Source organism: Anser cygnoides, chromosome 23, assembly GCF_040182565.1.
Source record: "Anser cygnoides isolate HZ-2024a breed goose chromosome 23, Taihu_goose_T2T_genome, whole genome shotgun sequence".
Classification (NCBI taxonomy): Eukaryota; Metazoa; Chordata; class Aves; order Anseriformes; family Anatidae; genus Anser; species Anser cygnoides.
In genome coordinates, this window is record NC_089895.1 from 6,678,784 (window position 1) to 6,705,989 (window position 27,206).

Sequence of the window (27,206 nt, forward strand, 5' to 3'; positions counted from 1 at the left end):
CTTCTTCTTTTTTATTTTTATTTTTATTTAATATTTTTTTCTCCTTCCAGCCTATACAAATACCAAATTCTCTATCGTCTTGTACCAAACCACTCGCCTGCTTCTTCTGATTGTAATACTGGTCTATAAAAGTTATCAGTTCTCTTTAAGGCCTTGTTTCTCTCTTCTAACAGTTATCGCAGAATTCTATCTTTTGCCATTTAGCTACCTCCACAAAAACAAAAGTTAATGGCAACAACTTTTGAAATTGTGTATTTTATGATTTTATGTATGCAAGCTGATTTAGCAGGAGAATAGCAACAAATGAGAAATGGCAATTAACACTCCCAGAGCAAAGCCTGTTATTTCTCATGTTCTTCAACCCTTCTCTCACAAAATGCTTTCAGAAAGAAGGCAGCTGATTCTAGCAACCAAGGCTACACATTTCATAATTCCACTCTATTGCTTTTCTGAAAATGAAAATATGTAGGAAGAACATTTCAGTATAACTAATTAGCAGCCTCTGTGTCCTCATCCTTGTTAATTCAAGGGACCTCTCTAAAAGATTCCTCTGGGAGAGTTCCTGCTGTTATAATTTTACCACCTTGTTCAAGCCCAGACATCTACTTTGAAGCTCTGCAAGGAATAATTCCCATGAACACAAAGGCTGAACATCCAGGTGTTATTTGAGAAATTGCCCTCATCTTCATAGCAGAATTTAGCGCATACTCTAAATAATAGGTCAGGGTATGGAGAGTTGCAAAGAATTGGAAGAAATATTCTCACCAGTCTGTTCAGAAGTAACCATCTGAATGCTGCTGTGGCTTCAATCCTATAACTCCCCTCTTAACGGTAACAGAAGCTGAGCCCCTCTGCAATATTATTCCTAATTCTCTCTCAACTTGTCCTTGAGTCATCACAAAATGACTCTTTGTGTCGAGCATCATCAACTCAGCTGCTGTAAAGCCCCATGGAAGCGGAGAGCTCTGTGCTCGCCCCACCCTGAGAGCATCTCCTCTAGCTGGGGTGAGGGGGCAGCAGTGGGGAGGCTGCAGATACTCCCAGAGAATAGAGGGAAATCATTTCCCACTTTTGGAGAGAAGGTCTCTTCTGGAAGGCTTCAAGAGCAAGATCTGCCAACATGCAAGATGAAAAAGCGTTGCAAAATTCTCGAGTTTCCTTTGTGAGGAGGCTCAGGCTAGAGCCTGATACAGAAGCAGACTAAAAGATCATCTTCCTTGTCCACCCCGCAAAGCATTTACTGATTAAAAGTATGCGAGAATCTTGCACAGTTAATTTGTTTATGCACTTCTCAATATGTAAACTTCACTTTTCATATGGTTTTGTTCCTTTCAGATGTGCTTTATTCCCAGGTATTCTGAAAGGGCCTTAAAGTTACTTCAGCAGGTGTATTGGAGATACTTACTTTAAAGTGACTGGTTAAAAATACCACAACAAAACAATGTTAGTTTTCATAAGCAGATTTTTCGATTAAAAAAAATATTAAATCAAACTAAAAAGCACTCATTGTCCTTGTATTTTCTCAACAGAGAAGAGAGATTTTTCCTGACTTTTTAAAAATGCTCATTAACCAGAAAAATCCAGCAGTCATCCAAGCCAACTCCAGGTAATAAAATGATAATGTTTAAAAGATTTAGTTGCGATTTCTTATTCACAAAATCAGAACCAAATTGATTCTTGAAAATGAGCACATGCTCCTCCAGAACTAATTCTTTAAACCAGTTTCTCTCCATGTAGTGATAGAAGTGTTTTCCTCATCTTTATGTGCTTGACAAACTTGTATCCCTTCTGCTCTGGCAGGGGGCTGGGGGCTCCCTTTGCTGTTTCAGTCTTCTGTGGCTGTTGGTACAGATCCACTGGGAACAGAGAGTTTTGATAAGATCCAAAGATGCTTCACTGTTGTGGGAGTTCCTCCAAATCAATTATTTGCAAATTTCAAACCTTTTGAAACTTGTCCATCATTAATCTCTGAGATAACATATCATGGAGCAATATCTGCCTCACGTAGATCACACAAACGGAGGAAACATCTGTGACTGTGCTCCTAAATAGTCTTTGTTCACTGCTACTTTGAACAGTCCTATGAGCACATTTGGGTAGGGAAGAAGAGCTTAGTCAAACAAAAAAATAAATAAAAAAATCTTTGGTAATGCAGATCATTTCTGTAAGCTCCAAATCCCTAGGGACTTCTGAGGCCATTGCTGCCTACTTTCAAGCAAGCCAAATACTCATTTTTCTGTGCAGTTTATCCTTGCTATCTTAGGCAGGCCAGCCACCAGATGCTCAGAAATACTCATTCCTCTCCAAATTAGTTCACCTCATTTCAGAGCCAAATCATTCACTTGTCTATTTCCCCTTTGGCCTTTGCAGATAATGGGTTCTGCTATTAGTCAGTCTGGGGGGAATTCTTACTCCCAGTATGAAAAAAAAATCATTCTGAATTCAAACGGAATTCATTTTCCTAAATATACTACCAGAGTTGCCACACTTTTGTCTTAGACTAGTAGATCTGGGTGTGCTTTCAGCTGAGTACAGATGAAAGATGACTTTAAAATGCAAAAAGCAAAACGTGCTGGTTTTCATTCAAATACGTCTTGAAAAGAAATAGCAATTTTTCTCTCCTTTTTTTTTTTCCCCTTTCCTTTTACATCCAGGGTTTAAAAAGGTAACATGCAGTGTGGCAGGCAGCTAGCAAGTGAAAATGCAACAGCAGGCAAGGATCAGACCTTTACATTGGTGCAATACAGCCCGCTGCAGCAGCGATAGTCTGCAGCCATGAGCCCAGAGGTCTGAGCCCTGTACTTGGCACTATTGATACCTTGAGGTATCTCCTGGAGGGACTTACTTCAAAGAAATTATTTGAAAGACTCACTGAGCCCGGTTCCTTCTGCTTTCTAGGCACAGCTCAGCAAGTGCTGCCGCGGAGGCCTCGGGGCCAGCAGCGCCAGACGGGATGTTTGCCTTGTGAACAGAGGCCTCGGGGGCTTCGCTCAGGGGCACGGCAGCCTGCGCTCTGCTGAGAAACACTGCTACAGTCTGTGGCCAAAATTACCCCTTTTTAAACTTTATATATACTCTTTTGAACTCTTTCACAAATCAGGCCCTGTGCTTCATGCCCGGCGTCGTGCCACGTGCCTCATTCAGCCTACATAAACCTATGGGGCTGGCTTTAATCTGCTTTCCCAGCATCCCTGGGTTCGAAAATGCATCTACCACGGAAAGAAAGAGGGGATGGAGTGAGAAAAAAGAAGTCAGAGCACAAAGCAAGTTCCCTCCCGTAAATCTTATTCGATGCAGATATGAGGGCTGACTCAGTTGTGCAGTCCTCACCCCTTCACCTCAGGTGCTGGGATTAATGGGGGACTGTTTTTCCCCTTCTGATTGCGTAAATGAGGAAGCTGTTGACTCGCATGGTACTGGAAAGACATATGTGCTTCATTATCTGGATTCCTTGTATTGTTTCAGCTTGTTGTTGCTGGCTGGGAACACGCAGCCTTGAGCTGTTCCCATTTTTAAAATGCACTTTTTTCTGCCCCGGATTATTGCCAAGTGGAGATTTAAGTACACTATTACTTTTATGGAGGACTATTAAGAGTTATTAGATCCCATTAGAGCAGACTATGCTCTTAAAAAAAAATCCTTTATTTTTGAACAACCATTTATATTCATTTAAATCTGACAGAATGTTTGTATCAATGCAAACACATTTAATTATATCTTAGATCAGCGAGAACATTTCTTGTTTATTTTTTAAAAATCTTTTATTAGTCTCCCCTAAAGACTTCATTCTACTTACGTAGCTTTAAAGCAAGTCTGAACCGTCAGGGATGCTCTGTGTACGGGGGGTTCTGACATCGCTGGCATAAGCAGGGTTGGAGAAAGGTGACCAGAAACTTAATTCTAGCAGAACCTGTACCTCTTTTTTTTATTAGGTTCAGATGAAATCCTCAGCTCATGGACACTAACATATCAAGGGGATTCTTTATATCAGTAGAAGTTGGATCAGACCCTACATTACAGTAGGAATATGACCTAATATTATTGGCAGAAGTCACTACCAGTAACAACTGCACATAGCACCCGTTCCTGGGTGGTTGTGATTATTTAAAGACAGGATGAATGCCTGCATTAATCCCTGTTTTGTTCCAAGCTTACTTCATGCCTTCACTTCTCTTCACAGTGTACATCCAGTTCTCCAAGTTTCTGCCCATCACTAGTTTGTCTCAAGTCAATTTCAAATAAAACAAAGGAAATGTCTCAAAGGAGTATAGAATTCTATGTGCTGACACTGTATTTTCTGAAAAACCTCTGACAGAGTAGCTCTGCCTGCATCCCTTCCCTTACAGCAGCATTTCTTGTAAGCACCAGTCTCAGAAGTCCAGACCTACGGGTTTGATCTGCTTAAACTGTAATTTGTATAACCCACTTTGGGAAGAATGCTAGGTCTTCCTGGAAAACATCCTTCCCTTCCCTTCCCTTCCCTTCCCTTCCCTTCCCTTCCCTTCCCTTCCCTTCCCTTCCCTTCCCTTCCCTTCCCTTCCCTTCCCTTCCCTTCCCTTCCCTTCCCTTCCCTTCCCTTCCCTTCCCTTCCCTTCCCTTCCCTTCCCTTCCCTTCCCTTCCCTTCCCTTCCCTTCCCTTCCCTTCCCTTCCCTTCCCTTCCCTTCCCTTCCCTTCCCTTCCCTTCCCTTCCCTTCCCTTCCCTTCCCCGACACACCGAGGAGATGACTAAATGCTGCCACAGGAGGGAGAAAAACAAACAGGAAAGAACTCAAAGGGCTGGGATAGGGCTGCAAAGCAAAAGGCATAAATCACTCAGCTCTTCCCTCCCTGAGCTCTCCAGCAGCCAGCACATGCACACCACCTCCCTTCTGGATGAGGCTTTGGCATGAACGGCAGATCCCATTAATGCTCCTTCATGTTACCACAGCAGAGCAGCGCTTGGCAAGAAGATGCAGGATACTCCCTCAAGAAAACTTTGAAGGAACAGTGCTGCACGGCTGAACTAGGTAGTGGAGGGGAGGGAGGGAGGGAGAAAGTGGGAGGGGGAGAAATATCCTGGCCCAAAGAAGTGGTTATGTGGGGAATCGTGTTTGAAATGGCTTCGCAGAGCATAAAACAAGTCCAGGATTAGAAATAATTGAAAAACATGTGTGCCCCTGGAAAACTACCTGTAGGGAGTTTGTGGAGGAAAGAACGCAGTTCCTATTTTTCCTTTCCTTTGAAAGATTGGCTTAACGAAACAATCAGCCACATGAAAAGGCAAGGAGCACAATTCTCACATATGCTGTTTGACTTTTTTCATTATTATTCTTAAAGCATGCTCTACGAGAGGCAGTTGGAAGAAGAGTAACTGCCTGAATCACAGCTAGCCGGGCTCAGCTTGGTCCTGCCTTACCTCGGTCCTTTTGTGCTTGTTTTTTAAAGCCCTTAGGTTTTGTCTAGACTAGGAAAAGGTGTTTTATTCAAGAGTTATAGTTCAATTGAACTTGTTTAAATAAACAAAAGCCAACACTTGAACCACATGAGGATTGTGGATTAGCAGCTCTAGCTTAGTTTAAGGGGTGGAATAGAACTAGATTAGGTAAACTGTACTGACTCCTTCCATTTTCCTAATTAGATAGGCCTTCAAAGTGTTTCACAAGTGACAGATTGGGAACCTAAGCAAACTTCTGAACACAGGATGGGCTCCTTCCACCTGCTTCTCCCCTGCAGGAGCAGGAGAGGAAGAGAATCTCAGCCTTTGTAGACTATTCGACCTTAACCTGTCCAACTATCTACCTAGATACTTGGCTTTTATTATAAAGTATTTGGGCATTGTCTACTGAAAAGCCACTGAGGAACTGAAAATATTCTTCCAGGTGATTACTAAACATTCTGGCCACAGGGCTGAGTCCCACTTGACTTCTGTCCTGCTGGAGTCCTAGCTCAGGGAATCATTCGGTTCTTCCCACACGGAGGGACAACGCAATAGGATTAGCCTTTTCTCCACTGCTCCTTTTTGTTTTGAAACTGCCTTTCAGAAAACGGACAAAGTAGCTAATAAATTATTCTTCTTATGCCAGGTATTTTCCATTTGGAGTTTTATCTGTTGCTGGGTTTTGGCACCGTTAAACTATTAACGGTAATTTTAAAAAGAATTGGGAAACTGGCTTCCTGGATTGTAGCTTTTGGCTCTCCTGCACAATAGGATGATGAAGCTTGCAAGTATCTGTTGTTACCTGCAGGTAACTAACTCTACCTGGTTACCGCTTATCTTTCCTCTGCCTTTCCACCTCTGCATTACATAAGGGTTCCAGTAAGGCTGCTGAGATGACTGTGTTAGTGTGTTTGGTTTTATACCTTTGTCACTTTATATCCTTCTTTGGCAGTTGCATCTACCTACATAATTGCCCTTAATAAAAGGCTTAGTCATGGTCTGAAGTAAGTGTAAGCCACTGCTGTCTGTGCACGAGTGTACTTTGAATTACACCACAGAAAACTGGGGTGTATCAGAGTTTTTTGCTTAAGTGCCTTTCCATTCAGTACAAGGTGGAAGACTCTTGCTTTGAGACTGAAGCAACCTCCAGTGCTGAGCATTTGCACAGGAGGAGTAGAACTCAGCTTGGATCAAAACCTATCCAATAACACCTGAATAAAAACTTCATTTTGGTTCACATTAATACTATAATAATACTATATTAGGGGTTCTGTTCAACACAGTGCAGTGAAGAGAAGAAAAATGTAGTCTGTGGTCCAAGAAGCCTGCTGTCTGAACTGGAGTGATTCCAGGGTAGCCCTTCTCATAGTCAGGGAAATATTTTTTGTTGATTAGTATAGTTGTAAAGTTGTTCTTCTTTGTAAGAGAAGAAGATTCACATAGATTGGGCTGTTAGAGGAGTAAGATTTAAGAGACTTTTAAATAGCATAGTAGTGTACTTCCAAAAGGGTTTCAGAAAGGCAGAGAAGAATTAACACAACAAGGAAAAGAGGAGAAAGAAACAAGCAAGGAGCCTTTAGCATTCTGATGAAAATTTGAAATTGATGTTAGGCAGCAAATGGATGCTAATAGGAAGACACTCAGTAACCTAACCTAGAAGTTGCTGGAAAGGAAAGAGAACGGTGCTGTGTAAGGGAGATTTACACCCAGGTCAAGAAGACGACTCAGGAGAGTCACAAGACCTGGACAGACTGTTGGATGAAGTGGAAAGAGATACAACAGACCGTATTTAGTTTGCATTCTACTGGAGTCTGGAAGTGAATATACCACTGTGTTTGATAGTGTGCATAAATACTACAAGAAAATTATTTTTGCCCCGAAGATATTAGAAAATTATCATCTGATCTACAGAAAGAAAACAAGCTACAGTAGAAATCCAGCAGGAAAACAAGGTTCTGAAGCAGGCCCACCACTGATTTTAACTATCCCCCAAACTGTACAATATAGATTTTTAATGGAGTTAAGCTTCAGATTCATTACCTTTAAAGTTTCAGCCTTGTGACTAGTACGTGTGAGCTGAAAGGAACACCATCTGGACAGGTCAGTGCAGCAGCAGGGGGAGCTCACTGAAACTGGAACACATCTTGGAACTATCGTGGTTCTTTTTTTTCCAGGGAAAGGAGGGGAGTGGAAATGGAAAAACGTCAGTGAGAAAAACCAAACAGGGCCCAAAATGCAGAGCTGAGGAAGTCTGCAATGGAGAATCTAGTTGAGACAGCTGTGCTGAGGCTGACCTAAGCTAGGGCTGACCAAGCAACTTCCATGATGTCATGCTGTGCTTTGATGGACCATTAAGTGAGCTCGTTGGTCCAGTCCTTGCTCCTGACACCTATTAAATCCACAGCTTTTGAGTTGGAGTTGTCAAGGTAGCGCCGCATCAGACACTGGGGGAATCCACGTGGATTGTTGCGAAAGAGACAGAGCCTGCAGAGAAGCTCTTTGCTCTTTTCTTGACTGTCTTTTCAGGATATTTTTTGCATGCATGTTCTATGATTGGATTAAAGAAGGAAAGGAATTACTTACTACCTGCCCACTGTATCTACTGTTTAACACCAGATGAATCTAGGAAAGCTGTTTTCTGAGCTTGGGCCTAGACTTTTTCTCTGTAGCCTAGCAGGAAATATCCCTCAATTTCAAAAATATAGGTAAAAAAATAGTTAATTCTACATTGCTTATTAAAAAATAAATAAATGGAGGATTCATTCGCATTTACAGTAGTCACAAACCATTGCAAGTATTAAAGTTTTTTTGTCCCAAAGGATTCCAGTCACTGTTCTACATTTACATTGTAGATAACAGATCTTACATAGCATGGTGAATTGCAAGCTCCTTGCAAGACATAGAGCACTTCTTGGATACAGATCCCGTCTGCTTTTCTTGCAGCAGGTAACAAGATCTTCTTAGGGATGCCATAAACCTCACAACAGGCCCAACACTGTCCTGTCCACTTCAGAGACAGGACTTCTACTTCCATCCTGTTGCCAGAGAATATTATGAGTCAAGAGAATCAGTGATGCAATTATCTTTTTAAATGAATCCTAAATGGTGGCTCAAACACTCACTATTTTTGATTTTGATTATCCTCAATCGAGTTTTCTTCGGGGGATCCTCTGAATATTTCCATGCCCCCTCATTCAGGTTCTCACCATCTCCCATTTCTAGGCCTCACAAGAACACCAACACACCCCCTCCTGCTTCCTTCTTCCCACAGAGCTAAGCTAAACGTGCAGCATGTTTCCCATACACTCCTTCATCTACCGCCAACCTTAAACTCCCAGCAACACCTCCAACGACGACATGCACAAGAGTGCCACTCTGTGTGGCTGGAGAGCAGAGAAAGATTCTTGAGATACTCATTTGTCTTGACAAAGGTCAATTATTTTGACTAGGTCTATTAATGAAGTGCAAACTGACAAGCAACGAAGAGACTGGCTAGTAAGTTGCTTCTTACTTCCACCAGGAGCCTTGAAGTGCAGGACAGATTCCAGGAAAGATTTTCTGGAAAATGAAGAGAGACCCAATAAAGTCTCTAAGCCTGGGCAAGTCAATAACCTGTCACAGTTGCCCGGAAGGAATTGGCTTGTCTTAGATAAACTCACAAAGGCCCTGAAAAAACAGGACTTTTTTAAATGGCAGAGATTAATTTTCTGACTTCAAAGTAGTATTAATGCAGAACTTGGCTAAGGTTTCCTGCGCAAGCAGTTTCCCCCCGAGCAATGATTTCAGAATCCGCCTTGTTTTAAGGCTGGCATTTGCTGCAGCTGCAGACCTGGAGTATTTTCGATCCCCTCTGAGTGCTGGAACACTATCCAACAATTAAGCCGCAACCCAAAAACAATCAAACATCTGTTTGGAGGCAGGCTGCTCAGTGACTGACATTCTCCTGCCAGCATAAACACTATAGCTGCTGAGTGATTCCTGTCTTTTGTGTGTGTGTGTATACATATGCACTGCTTGTGTGTTTTTTTGTTCCTGCATGCAGTATGTGTAAATATGCTTCAGAGCATTTTTATTGCAATGTATGGACGTAACCGTATAGCTTATTTGTGGAAGTATTTTCATTGGCATGAGCACATACATTTGAGTGTCAGCTTGAGATTTGGTTATTTGTGTGCTGGAGGTGGCTTTGCAGGAAGCAAATGTGAATGTGGACTGAGAGTCTGGAATCAGGTATGTGTTTATACAGCGCTGGGTGTACTGGTGCGTGTTCATTTACAGACATCTGCTTGTTTTCATCTGGGCAAAAATAGCATTGCAACTGCATGAAGTTTTACATAGAATATTTTGGGGTGTTTGCATGTGTGTGCATGTAGAGCCGTCCGCATTACGGTGTTTGTGCTTTTTGATGGATGCCTTTTCTACACCTGACCTCCACGAACGAATCAGCTACTTGGGCCCAGAAAGGGAGATAACAGACTGCTGGAAACCATTCAGATTTGGGTTCAAAAGAACAGCTAGGTCTGGCCCTGATGAAATCTCAGCCTCCTAAAACCCCTGATTACAAGAACTCTCTCTCCTGGGGCCATGGCAGGGCATCCAAAGATGATTTGTCTCCAGGGCTTTGGGGTGATGAAGGGACGGGGTGATGAATGCTGATGTTAGGTCTGTCTGCCTAGAGGCCAAATTACTCTCTTTCCTAAAAGCACTTTACAGACTCCATGCAGGTAGCTGCTTTTGTCCTCTTTTATTTATAGATTTCAAATAACCGTGGGCTGTTAATGGCCTGGATAAAGCAGTATGCAAATGGCATTCGTTCCCAACAGGAACTCCCTCCCTATAAAACTAAGACCAGCTTTCAGAAAATACAATTGTTCCCAATCCAAGCCAAATGACAGCTTGTGCTGCTCCTACCGGTTCTCCCTGAACCCCCAAGGTCTAGAGACTGCTGCTTGCCATTTGTGGTGTCTTTATACACCTAGCAATATGTGAGTCACCACAGCAGGTGCTAGCCATAGCCTGCTCACTTGAAAACATCAGTATCAAAAGTGACAGAATCTGGGCCACCCACTGGCTGTATTTCTGGAGCATCCCTCTGTCTAGGAGAGAGCAGCTGGAGCTTTTTGCTTTAGAGCATTTCTCAAATATCCTATTGCTGGCATATAAGAACACGCCAGCAAAGAAAAGAAAGATTCAATGATCTTCCCACCGTGAGCCCCACACTTAACTTATTGCTGTAATCACCTCATCTTGTGCACCAGCCTGGTTTTTCTTTTTAGTAGATAAGCTCAGAAAGTGTACTAGATAATAGATTTGCCTCAGAAATCATAGGAGGTTCTATTGCTTAGCAGTTAGGGCAGAGTGTGGAGCACAGAGTGTATTAGAAAAGCACAGAGAATCAGTATTCTGCTGCCCAGGTGCTACAGAACATGAACAACATGAACATGGACAACACGAACAGAAAGCTCTGCCCACAGCAGGATGCAGCGTCTCAGAGGTTCCAAGATCTGCCTCTGCCTCCACAACGACCTCCATACTTTATTTAAGATTCTCTTCCTCTTTCAAACACGAGCTTGTGGCTGGTTACAGTCAGGAACTGTACCCCTATTTATGACTAGAAAAAGTGGTGTGGTGACAGAACTGGGAAGCTCCTGTAGGCAGTCGGTCAACTGCAGTAACAGGACCTGTCCACTCAAGTTCTGTGAGCCCCAGAGGAAAAAGAAAAAAAAAAAAAGAAAAAAAAAGGTGCTTTGGCAGGTCTGGCACTGATGGCAAGGGACGGAGGCAGGTGAAGCTCTTCCTCCACTTCCCTCGCACTGGCTGCTTCAGCGCTGTTCCAGAATGAGCTACCGAAACTCTGCAATGTAGAGACTGCATGGCACAATGTTCAGGGACTAAGGTAAACACTTCTATCAGTTGCTGATACTCCTGACAATACTCATTTCCTACTTCATCACAAATTTTTGTCCTTTACTTGCATGCAGGAGAAGTAGCAGCCTTTCATTCTGACTACAAGAATCACAAAGGAATTGCAGTGGACGAGCTGAATTTGGAATGATGCTCTTGTGCACTTATACTACACAGCTACTCTTCTGCTTGACTTCTCAGAAGTCTTGCCAGTGGCTTGCATGGTCTGTGTGCTACTGAGTGAATGGATAATGACTCTCAACCCTACATAATGGAAAGCATTTTTAATAATGGTTTAATAATGACTGGCTGGGTTAGAAAGGGGTCCACTGGAAATGACAGATAGTGAGATATTTTCCTTAGAGGTTAAGAAGTAATGTATCCATTACATCCTTGACTTCCTGAAGCATAGCCTAGGAAAAGCTAAACTCCCCTTTTAATGCATAGACTGTATGCGTATGTGGGGCAGAACTGGTTCTACAGAAAGTGTAGGATAAAGAAAGAACCATTGTTGAGTTTATTCAGGACCTATTCCATTTACATACATTGGTATGCTACATTGTATTTGTTGTTGTGGCTTATGCATATTTCATTAGAGTAAAGGAGGCATTTCGGTGTCAATCCGTTAACTATCACTGCTGCTAATATTATTTAGATTTGCCCTGGGTTCATATTAGAAAACATGTAGAAAATTTGCAAGAACAGAAAGTCTTCTCATTCATGGATTTATTCCAGCTCTGCTCATCCCTTTTACACTTTCCAGTCCCGTTCTAATTTATAAGCACTGGTGAAAATCAGAACATTCCTGGTTCCTGCTCCTTCAGTACCATTAACTACGGTCCTGTTAATCTGTCCTCTAATGTTTGTAGCACATGAGTATCTCAGAATCATTGCCACTTCGTAGGCTTACTTCTATGCTAAATTTAAAACACAGCAAATATGTTGTGTCCTCTCTCCCATTCTGTACAAAGACCTTATAGTAATTCCAGAAACAGCCACCATCTGACTCCAATGCTTGTTGCCATGTCATCCTTAACCTGAATCCAATTTTACCCACAAAACCTGTTGAAACAGCTACCCGTCATGACTTATGAACATGTTTGGGACAGAAGCTGATTGTACGCTAGCAAATCTGCACAGTGCTCTAAGGAGCACTCTGAGTTTCTATTACTGACATCCTCTTGTAATTCTCTGCTTAGGAGGTGGAAACTTTCTGTCCTAGTAGGACTGGGAGGAGGTGTGACATTCTTAAGCCACACATTGCGTGAGATATGTCCATTTGCTGGGGGACAACAGAAAGACTGCTCTGTAATGTGCACTGTAATTTCCATTCCTGCTTTTTTCTAACACAAGATCTCTCAATAGGGTATAACACGATGATCATGACAAAAGGCCCTTCGTCAACATTAGCAGCTGCTCAATTTTTCTCTCTTGTTTTCCCACAAACTCCATCTCCAGAAAAATACAAAGTGCAACTTAAGGAAGCTCTCAGCTGTCTACTACTTTGTTAATTTCCAAAACAGATGTGAAATACATTTTGGTCTGTCCTCTATCTTGTCTGTCTCTAATTTGTGACTAATTTATGATTCTGAAACCTTGAACTGTTCCCTTAAAATTTATTCTTTATTTGTTGTAGGAGTTTTGAGTGATATCTGAAGCTTTTTTGCTTTGTGGATTAGCACATTTACCCTCCCACTAATTTTTCCAACTCTGAGAAAGTCCAAGACTAATTTTTGGCTCATTATTCAGTCAACCAATAGATAATGTGAGAGATGTGAAAAGAAGCAGTAAGGCATAAAGCTAATAAGTGTGTAACTTTAAAAAAAAACAACAAAAAACAGAGTATTGCTCAGTGAAGATCTAACAGGATGCATTAAGGAGCAACAAAATGAAACAAAGAAACATGAAATCTCAGCATGACTACTGGGAGTAATGTAGCTGAAGACAGTAGAATAATCTCCCAATGGACAGGGCAAAGAATTAGTCACTTGAACAACTATGGACAAACTGATAAATGCTAGAAAGCTTTTAGTCAATAAGCTGGATCAAAACCCTGACATTTCAGAGAATAAAACTTGTATAAAAGAGCACGACTCTCTTTGAGAAGGTGGAGGTTATTCAGATCTGGAAAGGTATTTGCTGTGCAAGGTCTCATCTAGGCTGACAACAGCTTCCTGTAGTCTGTCCTGGGGGGAAAGGGGGTGCTAAATCCTCACATCTGCCATCCCAGTGCACAGCTGTGAGTTGTGTAGGGAGAACCATCCCTGCTTGCCCAGCTGCCCTTCCATTCACTGTCACTCAGCAAGTAACTATTTCACAGGCCTTACTGAAAACAATAGGACCTTTCAGGAATGAAATCAAATCTCGACTCTGATAGGAAGGCAGCTGGGAGACACATGAAAGCTTCTTCTTGCTGTCTCTTACTTGTCTCACGAGGTTCGGATCCAAAGAATCCCAGCAAACCACCCACAGCCCCTTCAGGAAGGTCAGTGCTGGAAGGAGGATTCTGAATGCTTGGTACCTTGAAGAGAGGTGTACAGCCAGACAGATAAATAGCTCACTAACCAGTTAGATGGGGAGAGGACAAGGAGGAGTAGACATGGAAATAGAATACAAAAAGAAAAAAATAGATCAAAAAAGAGCATTGAATTTCACTGTGGATTTATTTTTCCTCCCAAAAGAAGACCTCGTGCTTTATAAACCTGAGGATTCATTTCTCCCATTGCTGATATTTTTGTCACCTCGGGGGCAGAAGGCAGCAGCTTTTAACAGCACTCAGTTATGTTACATACCCCCAGTTTTTTAGAGCACTTTCTAACCTTGGGGGAAGGGTATCACCTGTTAAAACAGCATCATTATCAATAATCTCTGCAGTCTCCCTTGAAGGCTGTTTTCTCATCTGAGAACTGATGAGGTCCAACACTATTTTAGCTTTCTAATTATTCTAATTTCAGGACGTTAGTGCTGCTGATTAGGAATTACATTGCACCCAGAAAATGGATGGCTTTCATTCCTAAGGGTATGTCAATGCTGCAAAACAGCACGCTTGCAGCTCACTGTACAAGCACAGCATTGAGAAGTCAAGAAAATTAACCCATGTGGAGCTTCTTGGTAACGTGCCTAGATGCCTTCTGATACTTAAAGTCACTTATTTACAAGCACATTCAGTATTTACACTTCACTGCAGTCTGGAACATGAATTATTCTGAGAAAACCAAGGGTAGGAGAAGAGCTGCAGTTCAGACAGAAGTATGGTCAATAAAAAGGCTGCTTCTTTTTGACTTCAAGAGAATATACAGACTGCTCTTTAGAATGGTGCAAAACCAGGTATGCATACTGGTTTGTTAGGGATTGGCCAGTCTGTGATCTCTTTTTCTTTTTGCTTGAAATACACTGAGCTGTTTCCAAGCACAGGGAGCTTGGTGTTCATGTAGCAGCACACAGTGTGTACTTGCCTAGCCTATAGATTAACCATGTGTTACTTTCCCCTACTGCTATTTCTTCACCTCGTCCTTATTCTTGCTGCTGAGCTTGCAGGGAGGTGCCTGGCAGAGTGCAGGTTGAAATTACCTGTGGACATGAGGGGCAAGCCAGGAACAGGAGAAGTCTACTGCACCACGTGCAAACGTCACAGCTGTCCCAAAGAAACTGTGCTTCCCTTCATAGCAAAAAGCAACATATACACTCTTCAGTTCAAAATATCTTATTTTAGACTAAGAAAAACAATGGTAAACAAGACACAAAGACTCCAGAGAGATGCCAGTATCGCTCTGTAGGCTAGAGAGCATTCTCTTTTATAAGAATATAGAGCAACTTATGGAAGTGAACCCATGGTCCACAAGAACAGCATTCAGCTGTGCTATACGGAAAACAAAAGGCAGACCGTGTCCGTGGCCCTATACAAACAGTTCTTGACTGAGATCATTGCGGACAGTGATAAATGAAAAGAACAGAAATTCTCCAGTTGAGTGCTGACAAGTAGTCTGTGTTTGACAGTGAAGTGATAAACAAATAATACACATTTCAGACATGTGATATGCCTGGTGCTGTCCTTGTATGGCACTGTCAAGGATATTGGACAAAATTCCAGATCGCCATTGACATGCTTTCTCTGCTTAAATTACGCTGCCCATAGCTACTAAGACATTTTTCAAGGTTTATCCTATGTGATGACAATTCTGAATTCACACCTTCATATTGTCTTCCTGTTTTCTACCACATCGATTCCCAGCTCCTATACTCATCCTAAATGCTGTTCTATCCACCCCCACGCCCAGTTCCTCTGTTTCCCACTTTGGACTACAAGTAAGAGTCTGCTTAATACAAACATGCCTGCTCTGAGTACTTACTTGTATGACAAATAATACACATTTCTAAGTCCTTTTGTCTTTCTCATCTTTCATTTCTCAATTTCTCATTTCAGTTTTGACTTGCTCTTATGTTTTGAACAGATTTTTATTCTCTACTCTTGAATAACACTTCTGAAAAAGCTTCTTGTTTGTATAAATGCTACCTGCGCTAGTACAGTATGCATCCTTGTAACAGCTTCGTGTTTCCTTGCAGACGGGGGATAACATTTTTACTACTGATAATGGAGACGAGAGTTCTTTAATTCATGAGGTAAGGATTTAGGTTTTCACCTCTGAAGCTCAAGAGCTCAATCCCATTTATGACCCAAGGGAGGAGCTGTTATACAGGATCCCATCACCAATTTCCATCATGCTAGCATTGCCTTCTCATCGTCAAGTATTTGAATTGTTAACCCATGTGTCACATTTCCCTGTACTAGAGAACTCACAGTTCCTCACATTAGAGAAAAATAACTAAATAAAAGACCACTTCTTAAACATTTCTTTGAAATGGGTTGGAAAAAAGTATTACAACGAGTGATTTCAATCTTTGTACTGTCTGCTGAAGGTCTCGTGCTGCCAGAAACACACAAACAAAAAATAATTCCTGTTTACAAATGATGCCACTCATTTTCTATCTCAAAGAGTTTTGTACCTGACATAGTGGAATTCTGACAATCGAAAAGGAATATATTTAATTAAAACACAGTGGTGTTTGAATATTATTTTTGTTTTTAGAAAATCAAGGCTGAATCAATAATATACACGCTTACTTCTTTAAAGTGGACATTTTCACTATGACAAAAACAACTGAAACAGCTTGGAAAAAATATTTTGAGAGAAAGATGTGAATAATATTTGCAAACTATGTAAAAACATTTACTTATTGGGGAAAAATTTCACTAATCGTAAAGATCAATAAGTTAGTTAAAATAGATTTTTAAAAAAAGTTGATAAAACACAAGGGAAGCAAAAGCAACCATATAACTAATACTACAAAAAGCATCTATGAAATAAGAGAAACTGATAGCAACAACTATACATTAGAGTAAGAAAGTGTTGAGGGTTTATAATAGAAACCAAAAGGTACAAAGAAAATAACTAACAGTACTTACCACCTGTAACAAAACAAGCAAAAAAAAATTGCTCTGTAAGGCTGATACAGAAAATGCATTTTTCATAACATTCAAATATAAGCTTATATATTTGGAGATAATGAGAAATAGCTTAAGATGAACTCTTAATGCAATATTACATTCCGCTGCCAGCAACACTACTGGATCTGAGGCCGGAAAGAATAGAGAGAAATTACACAACAGATCAGAGTAGAAGATGACAAGTCTTTTCTGGTCTTAAAATTCATATATCTATTAATTACTAGGTAGCTAGCCTGACTATGCTGCTGCTAGCAAAAGTGCAGCTGCATCATTACAGGAAAATGGGACAGACTATGTATACAAATAGGGCTAGAGTTCAAGCATGCCTGCCCAAATCCTCTCTGCTACTCCATTTAGTGCATTCTTTAGCCTTTATCATTCAAAGGACTGCATTAAAATCTGCTGAGCTTCACTGTGTTCTGGATCAGGGTTAATGCACGTCTGAATCCTCTGAGCTGAAGAGCTACTACTTAAAGCTAGTTTCAAGCATTAGCAGATTATTTAAAAATGCCTTTGGATGAAGATGAAACAGCTCAGATTGTGAGTGATAAGAAGCAATATATACCTAGGAAAGCTGCTGAGAGCTAAATGGTTGGACTTGGGGAATGGTTCTTTCACTGGGACTCTACCAGCAAGGGAACTCCTATCAAATCGTCTCTTGCCTTCAGTTACCAATGGTGAGGATTTAGCTCTCCTCCCAGTGCTCTCACTTTGTGGGAATCTGCTGGGCCATCTCTCCAGTGCTAGCAGAGTTAGTGGAAAACTTCAGACATTGGCAATAGGGTGAGGTGATGTCTGAGTACTGACCTTGGACCTTCCTACCCTCCCTACCAGCTGCTTGGAGGCTAGGAGTGACAGGCCTGTAGACAAGGGAATTCAAATAAGCATCTATCGCTTCTCTGATCTTCTTTTTTCTTGAAAAATTAAGCTAGACTTCATCAGCTTCCCAATATGGTACAATACATTATTCTGAACGAAGACATTATTCTGAAAGATGACCAATACAACTTCTAGTTTATGTTAATTTTAGTTCCCTGAAGTTGAAACTGGGGTTGCCCTGCTCACCCTTCTCAGGCACCATGGGCCTGAGCCCCTTCTGGCAGGGCCACGGCCTCTGTTGGTCGTGGTTCTCATGGCCAGCTCCCGGCTCGCTTCCCTCAGGGAGTAGCCAGCCACTGCTTCGCTGGCCACAAAGGTACTGCAGCAACGGCACAGGGACCGCCCAGCAATACCTCAGCTAATACTGCTCCTACGAGTGTTCTCCATATTTGAAATAGAGAATTTTGCAATTAAGGCACTAATGCTGATTTCATGCTTTTCCCCCACCATACAAATACCTCAGCTTAAGTACATTACTATCTTTTCTTACCATGCCATGCACCTGAAATGTAACCTGCTGTAGTAAGCCCACTCACAAGAACACCTCTCTTCTGCATTGCTCATGGTTGTATTACGGTTGATAGGAGCATTATGAAAGCCCTTGAAAACCATCTTGACTGTAAGACAGTAATTAACTCTGCATTTTATTCCTTTGGCTTCAGTTCACTCTATAGAAGAAGTTCAAAACTGTAATTTATCTCTGTTCTTCTCAAGCATTAGTAAGAATGAGACAGATGAGAAGGTGGTTACTTGATACGTGAGGAAGAACTAGAAAGTGACACGGCTCAACAACAAGGCCATACTGGATCTGAGATATCCTTCTGACCAACTGATTAAACATGATTTCAGTTGGTATAAAAACCCCTCCAGCCCTACTGACATAAGTTGCTCTCATTTATTCATCTCCTGAAATAATTCTGGTTATTGTCACTAGATGAAGATTTGCCTTCGTGACTTGCAAACGATGAGTGCTGAGGTGGGGTTTGGACAGTGGGATATCACTGAGAAGTGAAACAGAAAGACCTAAACATTTCTCAAGGGACTGCAATAGAAGCGGAGAAGACAGATGTAAAGTGAAATTCCTTCAAACCTGTAAAACAGAAGCAAATCTCCTTATTCCCAGAAACTTGTTTTAATACCCTTTCTTATAGGAGATTAAAAAATTCTCTTAGAAGACCTGATTTTTTTTTCTAATTTAGCTTTTTGCAAAGCAGCAAACTTCTCAAAGTACAATAACTCATAAATTTTTAGCTTAATTTACAGAGCAGAATTGGCCTTCACAAGATCAGGACTTTATGCCTTGCCTGCACTTTGTCCCTTCGGGCTTGATTGCTATGCTAATTAAACAAGACATTGGTCAGGTTTTAACACACCATCTTATGATTTTTTATTTTGCTTTCAGCTTTTTGAAAGGTTTCCAAGAATACCAGGCAAGGAAATGAAATCTGCATCCCAAGGAAACGATCCCTTTCCAAAATTGTTAATCTTTCCTTATGACATGTTTTGGAATACAAATGTATCCAGAGGGGGTTTATTCAGCAATATGTTGTGTTCATGTAAGTGATCAAATTGGGGTTTATTATAGTGGTACATATGTTAACAATAACTCAAACTTTTATTCACCCTGTTTCACCACCACAGCTGCTCTTGGTTTTTCTTACAGCCCCACCCAGTGACACTTGGAACACAAGCAGATACACGTATGTATTACAGGGAGTGATGTTTTACATTGTTATTAGAGAACTCGGCTTCTTTCAGCATACAACATTATCATAACAAACTCATGACTACATACTTTAACTGTCACTATATTGCATTCCATTTATGCTGGAATCAGCAGAATTAGAAACCAGATCTGGTTCCTACATTCACTTCTGATGAATTTTTGCAGTACAGGGACTGAAGGCAATTACAGGGCGTCTGGATGTGCCAGATTCAATCCATTTGTAGGTCTGTCCCCTCAGCACATTCAACAAAGCTATTTAAGGGTTCTGTGTAACGGGACGTACAAGTAAATAAAGACAACAAGGACTTAATATTAAATTCAGTAAGCGGCTTGTAAGTGATGAATATTTCCTCCAAAAAGAAAAAATGTTGTGGATGAGAAACAGAGAGGGGGATGCTACTCATCTGAGTGTATGCAGTGAGAAATTCTGAATTTCCCAAATAGAGCGCTCCTTAATAGAGTATCCCCAGAAGGAACTGAAATATAAGCACAACATACGTTTCCAAAAATGAGTAGCAATTCTGGTTATTCAGGTTAAGACAACTACTGTGTCATAAAACTCAGGCATCTCGAAGTCTCTTAAAAAATATGTAAACAAAAAAAATGTAAACATTAGCCATCACAAGTTCTGAAAACATAGAATTTCTTCTTATTTTGAGCAAGAAGTAACAAGACTTTTTTTTTTTTTTTTAACTTGAAACAATGCTTAGAAACAGCAGGTCTTAGATCAAGAACCAAGTGGGGAAAGTTAAAAATTCACTAACAGCTGGCTTGGGCAGTACGAATTCTGAGAATATTACTAATTTTTCTTTTATTCCCTGAACCCAGAACAAAAGGCATTTTACACCAGAATCTTAACTGTTTGCTGATGACTGGGTCCCAGACGGTTCAAAAGGAACTTCTAAAACTAAGTTTACTAGAAAGCCAATGCTCTAAATAAAATAAGAGGAAAGGAAACGTGTCATGAAGGATAAAAAAAAACCTTCAAACACAAATCTTAAACAACAAGCTCTTGAACATGCACGAAACCTGCAGTCCCAAATGAAACAGCCTACTTTTCTTTTGCAATAAAAAGTGGCATCAAGCTGAACAACACTTGCAGACCTTAATAATAAATATCAATCTAGACCATTTCAAACCCTTACAAGCAATGGTTGATAAGTGAGTGTGCTGCTAATGAAAACCAGTACCCATGGGGATAACCAGAGGATATTTCAGATGGGATAGAGACCGACTTTCTTCTTGAGAAGGAAAGGTTAAAGATACCACAGCGAGAGGTGTTGAGCAAGGAAGCTTCCCACCTTCTCCATACCTGGACATGAACAGCACAAGGACGACACTCAGGATGGAGCAGATTCTTTCTCAGTCTTTGTAAGCACTTAGAAAATACTTGGGATACTTCGGAAATAGTTGGGTTGTGTGCAAATAAGCAATGGCAAGAGTAAAACAGTGTACTGTTTATATATCCACACACAGACATGAATTTTATATCCATGTTAGTTTAAGAAGGATATGAAATGCCTTCATTCTAAAAGAGTAAGAAAAAGTCTTCCAAGATATCCTGAAGGAGACAAATATCGACTGCATGCTTGGAAAGGTGCATTGCTCTCATTTCTTCTGCAAATACTTATTCTAAGCGAATAGTACTCCAACAAAACATCATTTTACAATGTTCAGCATTCAGTTTGTTCTTTGTATTATGTTGAAATGTAAGAAAATTGTTTCTTATTATGCAACTTACCAATGTCCAAGAAAATGAGCCCTGATCTCACTCAAGGTTGTAGGCTATTACAAGAAAACAATGCAACAAAACCAATTACACCGGTTCTGGTGCTGGCATTTTGCTTTTCAGTTCATGGGACAAATAATCTCAATTACTGAGAGGTAAATCAGGCATGAGCTTGTTTACTACCCATCATAACCGCCCAGGAATTTATTTATAGTCTATATCCCATGGTTACTTGCCCATGTAGTCAGACCTTTGCTGTTAGAGAAGGCAGCAACATCTGTGGAGCCATGGAGGATATTTAATGTTTGTTTCATTTCTTCCAACTTCAGTATTCTCCAAATAAAAATGAATTACACGCACAAATAGTCAACTGTGCATTTCCTTAAATCATCCTACAGACAATAATTCCAATGAATTAAAAAAAGTGAGAACTAATTAGACTTGATTTATAATTGCTTTGGCAAAGGCAGATAGCTTGTATCACCACAGACAGGAGGCAAAGACTTCTGAGTAACGACCAGGGCAGTATTACTGCAGACATGCTCCTTAACCAGCAGAGGAGAACATCTTGCCTTGCTAGCTTAGCCATTCAGGCCAACCTGTGCTGTCCCAAACACCAGACTTGCAAATGCAGACTCAAACAAGAAGCCTTCATTCTCGTGGCTAACTGCATATGAGCAGGACTAGTTCCTGATGAATCTCTATTCCTAGTCTGCTTCTTATCTAGCTCATGACTGTATGCCAAACCGAGCTCGCAGACTTTCATTTCACAGCGTGTTCTCCATTTCTGTGTACACAATTTCAATTTACATGTGCATTAGCACAGCAGCACCATCAACGCTGCGATGGTAAAAATCAAATATGTTGGATTACAAAGATGACAGCAAAGACATAGAAACATGCACTATTTTTAAACAGGAAATACTATTGCGGAGAATAAAGCTAAACTAACGGGCTATAGATTTAGAAGGCCTCTAACAACAGGACTGGGAAAGAAATGTAAAGTTTCAAAGTACAATCTGAAGTGACTAAAGACAAGTCCTGGGAGACTCCCTGCTATCCTCATCTCATAAAATATAACTTTCCTACAAGCAGACCAATAGTGGCATTCCAACTGGGCTTCTTACTGATAGCAAAGCAGAGGCTTCTATTAAATTAGATTGGGGCTTCTTAAAAATACCTTTGCACAAATTAAAGTTAAAATGAAGCTAAAAATAATAAACTAAAAGAATGCAACTTTAAAAAAGATGTACCCTGGATGTTTCACAAAACGGATTATTCCCCAAATGGTGTAATTATTCTAATGAATTTGCCTCCAGAATAAATGGCGGCTCAGTAGGAACTAGTGAAGCATATTATTGTGAAAAAGGTGTTTTGCAAGTATGATTGTAACTTCATGATGCCAGCCATAAAAGATTTTGTAGGTACACAGAAGGACTGTATCGTTGCACTGCCAAGTTGCTGTCCAGGCCAATTATACATGCATGTGTGCTGCTGGTTGCTGGAGATGGGCACCACCACAGGAGGCAGGATACATTGGCAGACAGAGGCCAAGCAAATTCCCATTTGCATAAACCCACATACAATGCAAGAAAAATTAACGGAATTAACGGAACTTTTTACACATTGTATGTGCAAGACCATGCATCTGAACACAGCTTTCACAAAGAACTATAAAATGAATGGGATGGTAACAGGAATATTCAGGCAGAGGATAGGAACAATTAGTTTCTGACTTGGTAGTCAAATCTTTTAGCTTATGTAAGCAACAAACAAAGTACTATGGGCAGCAATACTCTATGCTCACCTAGCATATCACCTGATGTATGTACTTCAGTGAAGTCTAATCCTTCACAAACACCAAGTCTAGCATCCCAACATGATTATTTTCTACCTATAAATTAGTACGATTGGAAAAGGGCAAGTGACAAATGACCAACTTTTTAATTAAATCCAATGGAAATGATCTACCTGTCTTGTCCAGATTCCTCGTCGTCAGCTACATGCCTGGTTGCTTCTATACCTAAGTATACACCTAGGTATACATTTCTGGTCTGTGTTTAGCAGAAAGTCAGATCGGATAATTGTTAAGTGTCCTGTAGGTACAGATCTATAAGTTTGAGTTTCTCAGCCATGTTTACTACAGCAAAAGGCAATGTACTAATTAACACAGAGTGAGCAAATGATGTCCCCTTGTAATGTTAGCTACGGGTTCTGTGACAGAGTACAGTGAAAGATGTAGAGAGCACCTCTTCCAGTGAGGAAATTCTGAATATTAGTCTGAAATTATGAGCAGAGTTTGCTGACTAAGATATGAAGCAAGCTCGTTTGAAGTATTTCCAGAATGATCTACATCAAGCATGTAGCATGTCTAGTAACATGCGATGAGCCACAAAAGGAACCAATAACTGCAAAAGCTCAGAGATAAGAGTCCCACCAAGTCTGAACGAAATCATTACAAACGAGTAGAGCAATGTTTGTGCTAGAGGAAAGGATGGAATTCGTTAGAAGTACAATGGCAGCTCATATTCCTGACAGTGAGTAACTAGTAAAATGGGAGGTTTGTTTGTTTGCTAGAAAGATTTTACATCAAAATAAATATAGAAAATTGAGAAATAGCTTGTAGTGATGAACTCTGGTAAATCCAACCTCTTTTACAAGGGAATACCAAAGCAGATTTTAAACATTTGGCTGTTTATCAGAAGCCAGAGGAAGATTAACTATGTGAGTGAAAAATCAGGCCAAGAAACTGAAAACAGCTTTTCACAACTAAGGAAAGCCAAGGAGGAACTTAGTCTAAAAAGCATTTGGAAAGAAATGTTAAGATCACTTCACTTGTAATAAATGGATCATTGAATCAAGAGGATTTTGAATTCCTTATGGAGCTGTGTAGGAACCATAAGATTGAGAAAGAGAGAGAGCATCAAAGCGCTAACAGCATCAAGACTGTATGAGCAGGGACACGCAGAAACCATAACAAGTGCACCAGTACTCCCACTGGTACTATGGCTTGTGCTTGTTCGCAGACAGTACAGAGATGTGAGATGGCTTATAGAAAAGTCACCAAAATGGAGCATCTGACCAACATTCCCAACCTCCTTGTACAACCTGGCAAACTTGTGCTTAAGTTTCTAACTTTTGAAATAAACTTCTCTGAAGCCCAGCACCAGCTCTGCTACCGACTCCCTCTGCGGCCTTGGACATACCACGTTCATCTCTGCTGCTGCTTCCATGTTTATAAAAGCTACAGAATATTCCTCTATAAGGACTCCTGTAACTTTTGTGTGTCAACCACAAAGAGGTTCTCTAAAGAGGTTCTCTAAAACAAGCACTGGCAGCTGCCCCTCTGGGGGATGGATGGCTGCTATACTTTTGGCATTGTGCAAACCCAACAAAAACATAAATTATTATTAATCTAAAGAGAACAGGTTATTGCCATAAAAAATGACACAGTTATCATTTCTCTGACCATTTAATGAGAGTCTTTTAATACCTTTAAGATGTTTTGTAAGCTACGTGTAGATCGTTTGAAAAATCATTTAAAAATATACCCGACTGCTCAATCGTGGTTGCAGAATCTCACTGGAAATTGCCTTCCCTAGCCTGGGGTTTTGTTGAAGTGCCGATAAATAAAGGTTACTAGTAACACCTTGAATTTGCTGTGTTCAGCTACTCTTAAGGAATGCAGAGTTTTTCTGTGGAGTAAGACTAGTCACTACACAAATTTTAGGCACACTTTCTCACATATTAGGAAAAAAAGAGGGAGAAGGGAAACAAAGCCAAAACCTCTGACTTTTTTTTTTTTTTTCTGGCCAATCTCAAACTGTAAGAATTCCCCAATCACAAAAAAGCTCTGCTCTAGCTAAGGAAACGATGTTGATTAGAAAAAAAAAGTTCCAGATGTTAACTGAAAGCGATTTCAAGAAGGGAAAGGGGGAAAGAGAAGGCATGCGAGGTGACCCCACCCTAGGCAGGAAACACAGCGAGAGCGTTGCACCCTCTGTGCTGGGACGCAGCCAAGCGCTCCCCAGCTCTCACACACTCACACTGGGCTGTTCTCCTTCCCCCTCCAGGGGGGTTCTCCTTCCCCCTTCAGGCAGATGCTCGAGCTCTTCCAGTTTAACCCCATCAATTCTTTGTATCCTTTCTGATTCGCATTACTGAGAAAACACATACAAATCAGAAGTAAAGTTACAGTGGGAAGCTTTTTGTTTGGCTTTGATTTCCTCTTCCAGAAGCAGCAGAACAACGTGCTTGCATTCACAATTTCCATGCACTTCCTTTCTTTCACCCTTCTTTGGGCTGGGTCTTTGTCGGGGACAGTAAGGTATCTCAAAAGGTACAAAGAGGGTTAAAATAAAAAGGTTTTGCAGAGAAGACACTGCTGTTATAGTGAAGACAAACGTCTTGGTTCATTGTAAAGTTATTTAACTCTTTGTGGGCTTTGGAAAATGTCCAAAGTAAACAAGCTGTTCATTCCTCAGGGGGTCAGCTACCAGTGCTCACTTAGAGAAGGCTCTTCTATTAAATTTGTACTTTACTACCTATCAGAATAATGCTACTTACATTAAATATTTAGGAAAAGGAAAGGAAAGGGAAAAATATTAAAGCACTGCAGCCCCCAAAGCCTCTCTATTTGACAAAGGTATGATACCTCCCTGTATGGAGGAAAAGTAGTAGTCAGCTGAGTAAGGCTGCGCGATCAGTGCCTAGAAAGTGGTTTGTCTGAACCAAGGCTTTTGTTGTTTGTTTTTTTCCCTGGACTGACAAATGACTCAGAAGTATGAGAATGAGTCCCTGGCTTGGTCATCCTCCAAACCACGATAATATCTGATGCATGACAGAACTCGACATAGCCAGGACTGGCCATGTATTAAACAGATGCTCTAGCCAGGCCTTCTTCGTGAAGCAGAGAACATACCCTACACAACAGTGTACTTTTAAATTAATATCTGCTGTATCAACTCTTTCCGATATTTTTGCTTTGATGTCTGAGGAATTCAGGGTGAGAAAACTAACAGTAGAAGAGTAGGCAATTTTCAAGAAGTGAGATACCCTTTTGCCACTGAGAATTGTCTTCTCTTCCTATTGGAAAAATGTTCATTATGGGAAAACCTGTTCTCTGTTGCAAAGACTATCGCACTGCTGTTAAGCTCAACCAGAAGCTAAGCTTCTGAAGCAAGCTCTCACCTACTCATTTACCATTTCACAACACCCTGTAGAAGTTGTTTTTTTTTAAACAATGAAATTCTCTTTCCAATAGACTATGAGGACTGTATGACATTATTATTACATAAATGCCTCTCAAAACCTTCTAAAACTGATACTTTAGCACTTCAGAAGGGCTGCTTGATGAGACTGTGAATGATTTTTAATGAGACATGTTTACTTACGTACAGCCTTGTGCTCTGCAAGGTGCTAAAGTATATTACAATGGTCGCACGTTTTAGTCTAGGACTTAGCCACAACATTTTTCAGAAAGACAGTTATAGAGGATCCAAGTTTTGGAATTAGCTGTCTTAAATCTGGAAAATTCACTATTTTTTCCAAACTTGGTCTCTCTTTCTGATAATCACGAAGTCATAGGAGCATTGTGGGTGGAAAGGACCTCTGGAGAGCTCCAACTTCCCTGCTCAGAGCAGGTCAGACAGGACAGGTGCCTCAGCGCCTTGTCCAGTCACAGTTTCAGTACGTCCAAGTTCAGAGACTTCATAAACTGTCCTACTGTTCAGTGACTCAATAAAGATACAGGAAATTCTACTTAAACGTAAGAATAAAGTATTTCCAGTTTGTGTCTGTTGCCTCTCAAAAGCGTAAGCTGTTTTTTTCCTATTTGAAAAATTCTGACAGATGAGCCCTACATTCACAGAAGCGACACAGAGATCCCTAGGAAGAAAATTAGCATACCCTATGGAGAAGGCATTTCTGCCCTACTCGCAGAAGATGTGAAAATTAACATATGGCTGCAGACTGAAACAAGAGAATTCATAGGCCCATTTTCTCTAAGTCACAAAACCCAGCTCCACCATGCCTTACAGAAATCTG

General features: G+C 40.8%; 2 long non-coding RNA genes across 2 annotated transcripts in view; one reads left to right on the forward strand and one right to left on the reverse strand.

Moving 5' to 3' along the window:
* LOC106044615 (uncharacterized) overlaps positions 1-27,206 on the reverse strand; it is a 145,169-nt gene that overhangs the window by 72,251 nt on the left and 45,712 nt on the right. The window lies entirely within an intron of this gene.
* Positions 4,747-25,728, forward strand: LOC136786875 (uncharacterized). Its single transcript, XR_010826401.1, has 3 exons — positions 4,747-5,007; positions 15,885-15,941; positions 19,109-25,728. It is a non-coding gene; the product is annotated as an uncharacterized lncRNA (long non-coding RNA).